Source organism: Olea europaea, unplaced genomic scaffold (assembly GCF_002742605.1).
Source record: "Olea europaea var. sylvestris unplaced genomic scaffold, O_europaea_v1 scaffold1424, whole genome shotgun sequence".
Lineage (NCBI taxonomy): Eukaryota > Viridiplantae > Streptophyta > Magnoliopsida > Lamiales > Oleaceae > Olea > Olea europaea.
In genome coordinates this window covers 72,263-85,320 of record NW_019231772.1, presented here as the reverse complement: position 1 = coordinate 85,320, position 13,058 = coordinate 72,263, and the positions used below count along the sequence as shown (strand labels likewise).

At 37.1% G+C, this 13,058-nt stretch overlaps 1 pseudogene; it reads right to left on the bottom strand.

The window, feature by feature from the left end:
- Positions 1–2,149: 2,149 nt before the first annotated feature.
- Positions 2,150–12,534, bottom strand: LOC111375851 (annotated as a pseudogene).
- Positions 12,535–13,058: the final 524 nt, after the last annotated feature.

The following is a 13,058-nucleotide window of genomic DNA, read 5'->3' as shown; positions in this document are numbered from 1 at the left end:
TTGGTTAAAGTGAAAAATTGGCCCTTTGACTTGGCCAAACTAAAAATTACCCCATCTTCCTCTCATTTGCATCAAACTGTGAAACACTCTCTGCCTCTAGCCGTCGTCAACATTGGATTTTCAGGCGAATCAAAGTTGATTGAGAACTCATTTTCAGTTGATAATCCGTCGTCAGGTAGTCTCTGAACTTCAATCAACAATCCTGTTAATTTACCCATCTCAAGTCTTGTTAAGTGTGGGATTTTCGGGGTTTTATGTTGATTGCTTGTGGGGTTTGGAGATGTGAGTTCTGGGCTGAAAAAAAATGTGTAAAGAAATGGCTGCTTTTGAGGTTTTGAATATGGGTTACACAGAACCTGTGACGGTGGAAAATGGAATTTCAGGCATCGGGAAAGGTAAAAATTTCGGCGATTATTTGGAATTTTTCGATTTTTTTTCCTGGCTTCTGATTTTTGGGTTTATTTTGTTAGTGGATGCTGAGATAGCGCTGTATAATATGATTTTTGGCCGTTGCAAAAACCTTTTTTTGGTGTAGTCGATGACTTGTAACTTAATAAAGTATATATTTTGTTTTTTAAGTATAACTCATTGTTTGGAAGTGAAATTGGAAGAAAGAAACGAAAAAATGGAGAAAAGAGAGGAAATTCAAAGTTCGGGACCAAAGTACAAATATTTAATAGTTGATTCGGACCACAAAATGATGATTGAAAATCACATAGAATCAATCGGATGCAATTAGAAGTCATTTTTGGAATAGTAAACATTCTAATTGAAAAAATAAATGCTATTTCTACTATAATTGTAGTCCTTTGAGTTACATTTTTAATGTATTTGGAATCACCTCAATCAAGTATAGGGAGAGAAAATAATGATAAAATATTGATGACTGCACAGAGACATAACCATGCGCAATGCAAAGGCAACTTTCTTTATTTGATTAGAACTCTTTTAAAACTTAATTTGAATGTGTTTCTTAACCTAATTTCACCTTATATAATACAAGACATGGGCAGTAATTGAAATTACTTATTATAATCTCTTTACACCATATCAAATCATCAAATTCATTAAGAAAAATAGACCAATTGTTATATTTTGAGAGAGAATATCAAACCCTAACAAGAATTGAATGTTCAATTACATCATGAAATTGAAGAATTCAACCTTGAACTAGAACATCAATATCTTTTACATTATTTTATGATTCGGTAATATTTTTTTATTATTCTTCTTATAACTTATATAAAATCATGTTAAACTAGATCCGTTTTCGTATTGGATGAAGATGAGACCAATTGTTTATTTATTTTAATTCAAAACTAGTAGCCTAATATTTCTTGCATTTTTTGATTAATTTTACATTTCCATTTCATCATTTAATTGCTTAATCACCAATTAGATAATTAGTTGTTTGTTGTTAACGTTGGAAGACTCACAACAAGTTTAGAATATAATTACTTATCTTGGAAAAGAAATTTAAATACATTAACTGTATCGATTGTCAAGAATGTATGAATGGGACTAAATTACACAATTACAAATTGAAATAGATAGCAATAAATGGATTTGAAATCCAATAAAATCATCCATAATTTGATACAAACAAACACTTTCTTTCATATTTCTTAGATTAACTTAGAATAAAACACAAAATCAAATCTCTTTTGTATCACATAATTCAAATTCAATACAACAATAGTAAACTTGAATTAGAAGTCTTTCCTTGTGGGACGATGCTCTATCTTACTAAATCTATTACTTGTCAACGATCTCGTACACTTGCAAGTTTCGTTCGATCACTTTTATATTTGTAATTAGTGTTGTGACCTAAATATGCTTTGTTCTTTACAATAATAACATGAAATCATCTTTTTCAATACATTATATGCATCATCAATGCATTGTGAACTCTACCTCTTTCGCATGCTTTCTCTCCATAATATATGGGAAAACATGATTTGCTAGAAAATAAGCTCCAAACACAGAAAACCCCATTGATGCGTACTTATAAAACCTGAAAGTAAATTTATAAGCCACATAGAAAGAGCAAAAGTAAGCATCATAACAGGTTTGTGCAAATAAGCACATGTTAGAGAGAAAAGTTGGAAACCTTTTTTCAATGATGGGGATTGAAATAATGTATGAGGAAATCGTTTGTGGCTTTTGTATTTGTAATTAGTAATGTGGGCTAAATATTAATGTACCTCGTTCTTTACAATAATAACATGAAATCATCTTTTTCAATGCATCATCAATGCATAGTCAACTCTACCTCTTTTGCATTATCCAATTATGCTTTCTCTCCATGATACATTGGAAAGCATGTTCTGCTAGAAGATAAACCCCAAACATAGAAAACGCCATTGTTCCATACTTATACAACCTGAAAGTAAATTTATATGTCACATAAGAAGAGCAAAAGTAAACATCATGACAGTTTGACGCAAATAAGCATATATTGGGGAGAGAGGGGGGTTATAAATAGGATCCCTCCCCTTCTCGGCTCTCTTTTAATTGTTGAGTGGGGATGTTAGTTGTACGTTAATATCAAGAATAATGTAAAGGAGGGGACAAATAAACCTTGCCCATTTCCCAAGATTTGCAATGAGCTTATCAATGGTTTTGTTAGAGACATAAAAGGGGCCTTTTGAGTGGTTGCTGAAATCGTATTGCTCCAACGTCATCCTTAACAGTCTGATAAAGCAGATGAAGTAACCATTTAAGGTAGAAAGCCCAACTATAAAAACAAAGGACTTTTCAAATATCAAAGAACACTCTTAATTTTCACAAATAACTACTAAGAATGTGTGATCTGTTGGAGATTAAATCAAGACAGCATAAATGTCCTCCAAGCAATATAAACTTAAATCTTAAAGTTATCATCTAGTTCAAAGTAGCAAATACGGTCACAGTTTGTTGATAAACTCACTTGTTTCTGCCATAAGTGTACTAAAAATTTGTCAAGCATATACTTTCCATTTGTAACATCAATATTTACGGTCTAGTTTTGAAATTGACTTTTGAATGTGTTGGGAAAACAACACTCCCAAGATTGCCCAAGAAAGATAACTTGCAATATGAAAAAATCTAAACCACTTCAAAGATAAGAAATTGGGGAAGAAATGATTTTTCAATATATATGAAGAATAATGGATTGGATTACTAGAACAAGCCTTAAATTAATCCCCAAGAAAGAAAAATAGCTTTGAATTTATACCCAAAAAGAACAACATCTTACTTGTTAAATTCTCTCCAAGCTTTTCTCTATTTTTCTCTCTCAAAAATCGGTCTCAAATGAAGGGGAAAAAACAGCTATATAAATAGCTGAGTCGGGCGCCATGGCGCCTACCTCCCTTTTTCTCACAATTTTCCACCACGTATATCATTTGATAGACCTCAAATTTTGGACGAACACAAGAAGAAGCAGCAAGAGCCAAACTCGGCTGCACCATTCAAACTATGGTTGCCTACGTACTCAAAACTCGGGATCAAGCCTCCATAGTTCACCTCCACCTTCATATACTATTCACCTCATTTCAACCCCACCCCGAAGGGCCATGCCCACTCGGGCATATCAACACGGACTAATGTGAAGCAAGTCCAAGCAATGCTGAAACTTGCTATCCATTACCACTTTGGTTAACATGTCTGCTGGGTTCTCATTTGTGTGTACCTTCAAGAGAGAAATATCATCTTCCTCTATGACATCACGCACAAAATGATCCCTAACGTCGATATGCTTGGTTCGAGCATGATAAACCCGATTCTTAGCCAAGTGAATCGCACTCTGGCTATCACACCACAAGTCCACACAATCCTGCTCAATCCCCAAATCATCTAGAAGACCCCACAACCACAAAGCTTCTTTCACTCCCTCTGCCATGGCCATATACTCGGCCTCTGTAGTAGAAAGAGCCACTGTAGCCTGTAACATCGATCGCCAACTAACTGGGGCACCATGTATGCAAAACACATATCCAGTAGTAGATCGTCGTCTATCTAAATCACCTGCATAATCCAAGTCCACAAACCCACTTATATGACATGCATCTCCATCAAAACATAAACCCGTATCCGCGGTACCTTTTAAGTACCTCAGGATCCACTTCACAACTTTCCAGTGTGCCTTCCTCGGATTCGCCATGAATCTACTGACCACACTAATCGCTTGTGAAATATCTTGGCGTGTACACACCATGGCATACATCAAACTGCCAACTGCACTAGCATAAGGAACACAATCCATGCGTACCTTTTCTTCCGCTGTAGTAGGAGATTGTTTACCAGAGAGCCTGAAATGTGGAGCCAATGGAGTCACCACCGACTTTGCACCTTGCAATCCGAACCTAGCAATAACCCGCTCAATGTAGCCTTTCTGACTCAAGAATATTCGCCGGTTCGTCCTCTCTCTTCTAATCTCCATACCCAGTCTTTTCCTAGCAGCCCCCACATCCTTCATCTCAAACTCTTTACCAAGTTGAGATTTCAACCTATCTATCTCCACATTGCTTTTCGAAGCGATAAGCATGTCATCCACATACAAAAGAAGATAGTTATAGTTACCTTCCCGAAGCTTTCGAATATAAACACAACAGTCATACTCACTTCTGGAGAAACCATGCTTTAGCATGAAGGAGTCAAATCGCTTGTACCACTGTCGAGGAGATTGTTTCAATCCATATAGTGATTTTCTCAAGCGATATACCTGACGTTCCTTATCCTCAACCTTGTAGCCCTCAAGTTGATGCATATAGATTTCCTCATCCAAGTCCCCGTGTAAGAAGGTGGTTTTGACATCGAGTTGTTTCAGCTCAAGATCATGATGAGCAACAATACTCAATAGCACCCGAATGGAAGTATGCTTGACCACCGGAGAAAAGATTTCATTGTAGTCAACTCTCTCTCTTTGTGCAAACCCCTTAGCCACTAACCTTGCTTTGAATCTTGTACCACCGTGATTGGTAGGATCCTGTTTCATTTTGTACAACACTTGCAACCAATAGTTTTCTTACCTATGGGCAATGGGACAACCTCCCATGTTTGGTTCTTATGAAGTGATTCCATCTCTTCTTCCATCGCTGCCAACCAACTCTCACTATTGTTGTTTAAAATAGCTTCCTTGAAAGTGGCAGGCTCATCATCCTCCACCGAGAGTGCATACTCAACCAAATTTGTCTGTCCATAGTGCATCAAAGGCTCGTCTGACCCCAACTTTAGAACTTGCTTGTAAATATGCCGTGGCCTAGAGGAAGCCAAGTTATCTGCAAACTGCTGTTGTTACTGTGCCTGTACATTCTCTTACTAAACCGCCTCTTGTTCAAGCTCATCATCACTCTCATCTTGAGTGTCTGCATGAATCTCCTTTTGAACATGACTAGAACCAGGTTGATCTCTAGGTTCTATTTCAACAATTTCAGACTCTGTAGTCTCAACATCATCTCCACCGGGCACTGTAGCTTTCAATGAAGCTATCATGGAGTTCTCATCAAAAGTAACATCTCTGCTGATTATGAACTTAGAATCCTCTACACACCACCTGCCGCATACCCTAAGAATATAGCCTTCTTGGCCCTCGCATCAAGCTTTCCCTCGTTGACGTGATAGTAAGCTGTGCATCCGAATATGTTGAGTTCTCATAATCTGCATGCTTTCCTGTCAATACCTTGTAAGGTACATCTCCATCTAACTTTGAGTGTAGAGATCGGTTCACTATGTAGCAAGCATTTGCAACCAACTCTGCCACCATTCTTTGTCCAAACCAGCATAGGATCGCATACACATCGATTTCTCTCGAAGTGTGCGATTCAGTCTTTCTGCGACCACATTCTGTTACGGTGTATTCCTAACTGTCCAGTATCTCGCAATGCCTTCCTTACCACAGAACTCCTTGAAAGTACCATCTGTATACTCAGTACCGTTATCAGATCGCAATGTCTTCAATTTCTTTCCTGTTTTGTTTTCAACCATTGCTTTCCACTTCTTGAAAGTGTCGAATACCTCATTCTTATGCTTCAAAAAATAAATCTAAGCATATCTAGAATAATCATCAACAAATGTGACAAAATACCTGGAACCGCCTTTGGAAGTGACAGAAGTCGGACCCCATACATCCTTGTGCACATAGTTTAGAATACCTCTGCTTCTATGTTTGCTTGGCTGGAACTGAACTCGGTGTGCTTTACCGTACACACAATGCTCGCAAAAATCCATGCAAGGCTTCTTCAAGTTCTTTAGCAAACCTTTCTTGACTAGCAGATCTAGCCCTTTTTCAGACATATGCCCAAGCCTCCTATGCCATAGTCGAGTGCACTCACATGGGTCTCCACCACTTTCACTTGTTCCAACCGCTACATCTTCTGTAACTGTAGTACCCTGAAGAGTATAGAGATTGCCTTCACGAATACCCTTCATCACAATCAAAGAACCACGAACAACCTTCTTTACTCCATTCCATGTTACAATCTTGCAACCACCGGAGTCTAAAGCACCAACAGAGATAAGGTTCTTCCGCAAATCAGGAACATGTCTAACATCCATCAATGTTCAAACCAATCCATCAATAGCACTCATCGCTTTCCCCTCCTTCCGAGGCATAGCTAACCTCTTGCTTGACTTGCACCTTCCCATTGTTGTTGTTCTTGTTGTTCTTCTTCCAACTCCTTTTGTTAGTACAATTTGCCTTGAAATGCCCAAGCTCGCCGCATTTGAAACAAGGCCTTTTCACAAGAGGTCTAGAACTCGATCTAGATTTTTCTCCCTTGCCCTTTGGTCGCACATTGCTTCTACCTCTTACAAACAATCATTGAACTTGCTCCTTGTTACCAATGGTAGATATGCCACTAGTTGCAATCTTTCGAAGATCATCCGCTAGAAGTGACGTTCTAGTGTCCTCCATTACAAGTTTATCACCCACAAGCACCAATGTTTGCACGAGGTTCTCGTAAGACTTTGGCAATGAAAGAAATAGTAGAAGTGCTTGATCCTCATCATCTACTTTCACATAAATGTCCTTCAAGTTCGATATGCACTTATCGAACTTGTTGACGTACTCCCGGATTGGTGTACCTTCATCCATCTTGCAAGTATACAATTTGGACTTCAAATAGATCCGATTAGTTAGAGTCTTCGTCATGAAGTACGTCTCCAACTTTGTCCACACCTCCGCCATCGTTTCCTCACCATCAACTAAGAAAGCAACATCTCTTTCAAGGCATAGAATGATAGACGCTAGTGCCTCAAGATCTAGCTCTTCCCAATCCTCGTCAGACATATCTATGTGCTTCTTCTCCTCTCCCGCCAATGCCTTGTGCAACTTTTAAGAAATTAACAAATTTTTCATTTTCATTCTCCAATATGAGAATTCATTCTTCCCATTGAATTTCTCTATCTCATACTTCCCAATCTTCACCGTTCTTCTAGTAGACATGATTTATTTACTTGTTTACCGGAAATAAACCAACAAAGTTCATTTGAGAATTTTCACAAACACCTTGTGTGCACAACAAAGTTCAAGCCACCCACCCAAAATCGGAGCTTAACCACCCTGATTTAAGAAGAAGCTCTGATACCAAATTGTTAGGAAAACAACACTCCCAAGATTGCCCAAAAAAGATAACTTGCAATGTGAAAAAATCCAAACCACTTCAAAGATAAGAAATTGGGGAATAAATGATTTTTCAATATATATAAAGAACAATGGATTGGATTACTTGAACAAACCTCAAGTTAATCCCCAGGAAAGAAAAATAGCTTTGAATTTATACCCAAGAAGAACAACCTCTTACTTGTTAAATTCTCTCCAAGCTTTTCTCTATTTTTCTCTCTCAAAAATCGATCTCAAATGAAGGGGGAAAAACAGCTATATAAATAGCTGAGTTGGGCGCCATCGCGCCAAGTTTTGTGCAGAAACTTGGGCGCCATCGCGCCTGCCTCCCTTTTTCTCAAAGAATGTATAAATGAAGAAGAATATTTGTGTCTTCTCAAGAAGTATCATACCTCACCAACAACTGTCAAGGGTGTATCAGTTGGAAGAATGTGTTCGATTCTTTTGACTCCAAGCATCTAAAAAGACAATCATAATTGAAAGAGTTTGAGCCAACAGAATAATCGTGGTTAATTGCAGATACAAGACAGCAAACGTAGGAATATATGGAGACCAAGGTAGACCTTCAGACGTTGGCGACAAGCCAAACATCCAAGCACCAGGTACCGTCCTAGACCTTCAAACACTTCACTTCCAACTGTCAGGGCCAAACCTTTGGCACCACAGGCTCCAACAACTTGTACACGAGCTGTGCTATCATCCTGTTTTAAAAAAGAAAAAAATAAAAGATAAAATATAGCCTTTAAAATTACACTATGAAGTCTGAAGCTATGAATTATGCGTCAAATTTCATTTTAACATTCATGACTATAGCGTGCATTCAGTCTGATCTCAGAGGTGATGTAGAACAATGGATTGAGGAACAGTTGAACTGAAAAGAGAAAAAACATTATTTGGCATTCGAGCTCCAATTTGAGCCCATAATACCTTTTTCAGAAAGAAAACGACGAGCAAGATTGAAATCACTACTTTGTTGTGACATATGATGGACTTTACCAATGTAAGTTTGTTTAGGACTCGAAATCTGCTTTTAAAGTTTTAATACTATTTTTGTCATTTAGTTTATTTAAATTCTTTTCAATTTTAGTTCTTTTAATCTAGATTTTCATGTAAACCCTTATAAATAAAGGATTAATTAATAAAATTTCGTGAGTTTATTTTTTTTCCCATAATTTGGTAGATTCCAAAAATTAAGTTCTTAAAGGTTTTCGCTTGAATTCCCATGTCAGCACATGGAGAACAAAACCTAATTTTACCAGGTACCAAGGAACTTCTTTGCACGTGGAAAGCATCAAAGCTGAATCTTTTATCCATGATCCTGCATCATTGAGTTTCAGAAAGTGCTGCTCTACCTGAGAGAATATGAGAAGAGTGCTTGGGTAAGAACTAATGACAAATGGAAAAACTTTTCCTTTCTGTATTATCATGGAAAACGAATCTATGTACCTTTTGCTCCATAATTACGCCCCCCTAAACTACTGTACTCGCTGTTGATTGGTGCATCTGAACCAACCCTCTCAGACACTGTGACGATCAAAGGCAAAACTCTGCTGTCAGTATCCAGTAGTTGAGCTGAAAAATGTAAAAGCGCACAATATCATTAAACTGGAACTGAATATGACAAAATCTTCATTCTAATTTTATAGTCCTATGGAATTCACCGTCATAACAGACCAAGAAAGCAATTTCTATTGATCTTGTAAGATTATGCAAATCGTGATAATTCGGCTCAAAAAACTCAAGCAGAAAAGAGATTAAAAAATGGATAATCTAAAATCATAGTTTGCAAGTGCCAATTATATCATAAGCAAAGACTGCATAATTTACTCAACCAGACAACTTATAATTTGATCACAATAATTCAATCAGAAAACTAAGCAATGGTAAATGCTCTACTCACCCAATTCCTTTAATTGTTTAACTCGAGTAACAGATTTCAGAACTTCAGCATCCCTGGACATGAAAACATTCAAAATTAGACACGAAAGCACATAATTAATTCCATTAATTAACTCCAATTGGACATGAAAATGTAGAAGCAATAAAAAATGCTATTGAATTAGCTGGAAAAAACATATACAAAAGGAATTCAATTACAAATTGCAGGACGTATAAGAGAAGGTAGGGTTCCCCTACGAACCATTGAAGGGTTCAAATTGATTATTGTTCTTATATAGTTTGAACTATCATTACAATATGGAAAACCAAACAACTATCCATGAAACACTAGAAAAAATAAAATTAACAAAACCTTCCGATTCTCCAGCCAAGAAGGTAAAGTGCAGCTACGCTCAAGCAGCATGTTATTCTTGTTAGGCAATTTGTTGTCAAACGACCCCTCGAGCTATATTGTAACCCCGATTTTATTATCAATCGGTTTTGACCATATGATTGATTAGTATATCAACACAATTATCGAGACAATCCAATCCATATTCGTATGGACCGTTCGAAGCAAACTATTGTTAATAGTGTTGTTCACGGTTCGTCCCATTTTCTTGGAAGGCTATGTTATTAATTTGAAACCCATTATATTTGAGTCGAGCCTTGTTTGGTCCACTAAATAACCCTAACCTAACTTACCTTGTTTGGATATTTACTTGGCTTAGATTCTTGTCTTTCTCTCGGCCTCAAATGGAAGAATGCCCAACCTCTCTTTGTGAGACTCACCTCTCGGTTTTCATCTCTTCTCTGTGACCTTTGTGGTTAATTGCTAATGGGCATATTATTGTACATCATCTTCCCAACCTATAGCAACCGAAAGTGGGGCGCCCATCGTGGTGGTATTGGAGTTGTCTCAATCCTTGGTGGTGTCGACTAAATAGGTGAAACTGAGCCCGGTTTGAACTTGGTGTTTGCTGGAAATCGGCCCTACAATTCTGCCAATATTTTCCATCATCCAATAATTCCAGCCAAAATTCTAAACAGATAAGGCACGCACTCTAGATTTTAAACAATCGATGTAAAATTTTCATACACAGAAATTTTAGCAGTATAATGGGAAAAAATACAGATAAAGCAATAAAATCGATATGGAACAAGAAAAATTCATGACTATAGCGTGCATTCAGTCTGATCTCAGAGGTGATGTAGAACAATGGATTGAGGAACAGTTGAACTGAAAAGAGAAAAAACATTATTTGGCATTCGAGCTCCAATTTGAGCCCATAATACCTTTTTCAGAAAGAAAACGACGAGCAAGATTGAAATCACTACTTTGTTGTGACATATGATGGACTTTACCAATGTAAGTTTGTTTAGGACTCGAAATCTGCTTTTAAAGTTTTAATACTATTTTTGTCATTTAGTTTATTTAAATTCTTTTCAATTTTAGTTCTTTTAATCTAGATTTTCATGTAAACCCTTATAAATAAAGGATTAATTAATAAAATTTCGTGAGTTTATTTTTTTTCCCATAATTTGGTAGATTCCAAAAATTAAGTTCTTAAAGGTTTTCGCTTGAATTCCCATGTCAGCACATGGAGAACAAAACCTAATTTTACCAGGTACCAAGGAACTTCTTTGCACGTGGAAAGCATCAAAGCTGAATCTTTTATCCATGATCCTGCATCATTGAGTTTCAGAAAGTGCTGCTCTACCTGAGAGAATATGAGAAGAGTGCTTGGGTAAGAACTAATGACAAATGGAAAAACTTTTCCTTTCTGTATTATCATGGAAAACGAATCTATGTACCTTTTGCTCCATAATTACGCCCCCCTAAACTACTGTACTCGCTGTTGATTGGTGCATCTGAACCAACCCTCTCAGACACTGTGACGATCAAAGGCAAAACTCTGCTTTCAGTATCCAGTAGTTGAGCTGAAAAATGTAAAAGCGCACAATATCATTAAACTGGAACTGAATATGACAAAATCTTCATTCTAATTTTATAGTCCTATGGAATTCACCGTCATAACAGACCAAGAAAGCAATTTCTATTGATCTTGTAAGATTATGCAAATCGTGATAATTCGGCTCAAAAAACTCAAGCAGAAAAGAGATTAAAAAATGGATAATCTAAAATCATAGTTTGCAAGTGCCAATTATATCATAAGCAAAGACTGCATAATTTACTCAACCAGACAACTTATAATTTGATCACAATAATTCAATCAGAAAACTAAGCAATGGTAAATGCTCTACTCACCCAATTCCTTTAATTGTTTAACTCGAGTAACAGATTTCAGAACTTCAGCATCCCTGGACATGAAAACATTCAAAATTAGACACGAAAGCACATAATTAATTCCATTAATTAACTCCAATTGGACATGAAAATGTAGAAGCAATAAAAAATGCTATTGAATTAGCTGGAAAAAAAATATACAAAAGGAATTCAATTACAAATTGCAGGACGTATAAGAGAAGGTAGGGTTCCCCTACGAACCATTGAAGGGTTCAAATTGATTATTGTTCTTATATAGTTTGAACTATCATTACAATATGGAAAACCAAACAACTATCCATGAAACACTAGAAAAAATAAAATTAACAAAACCTTCCGATTCTCCAGCCAAGAAGGTAAAGTGCAGCTACGCTCAAGCAGCATGTTATTCTTGTTAGGCAATTTGTTGTCAAACGACCCCCCGAGCTATATTGTAACCCCGGTTTTATTATTAATCGGCTTTGGCCATATGATTGATTAGTATATCAACACAATTATCGAGACAATCCAATCCATATTCGTATGGACCGTTCGAAGCAAACTATTGTTAATAGTGTTGTTCACGGTTCGTCCCATTTTCTTGGAAGGCTATGTTATTAATTTGAAACCCATTATATTTGAGTCGAGCCTTGTTTGGTCCACTAAATAACCCTAACCTAACTTACCTTGTTTGGATATTTACTTGGCTTATATTCTTGTCTTTCTCTCGGCCTCAAATGGAAGAATGCCCAACCTCTCTTTGTGAGACTCACCTCTCGGTTTTCATCTCTTCTCTGTGACCTTTGTGGTTAATTGCTAATGGGCATATTATTGTACATCATCTTCCCAACCTATAGCAACCGAAAGTGGGGCGCCCAACCCATTATATTTGAGTCGAGCCTTGTTTGGTCCACTAAATAACCCTAACCTAACTTACCTTGTTTGGATATTTACTTGGCTTAGATTCTTGTCTTTCTCTCGGCCTCAAATGGAAGAATGCCCAACCTCTCTTTGTGAGACTCACCTCTCGGTTTTCATCTCTTCTCTGTGACCTTTGTGGTTAATTGTTAGTGGGCATATTATTGTACATCATCTTCCCAACCTATAGCAACCGAAAGTGGGGCGCCCTTCGTGGTGGTATTGGAGTTGTCTCAATTCTTGGTGGTGTCGACTAAATAGGTGAAACTGAGCCCGGGTTGAACTTGGTGTTTGCTAGAAATCGGCCCTACAATTCTGCCAATATTTTCCATCATCCAATAATTCCAGCCAAAATTCTAAACAGATGAAGGCACGCACTCTAGATTTTAAACA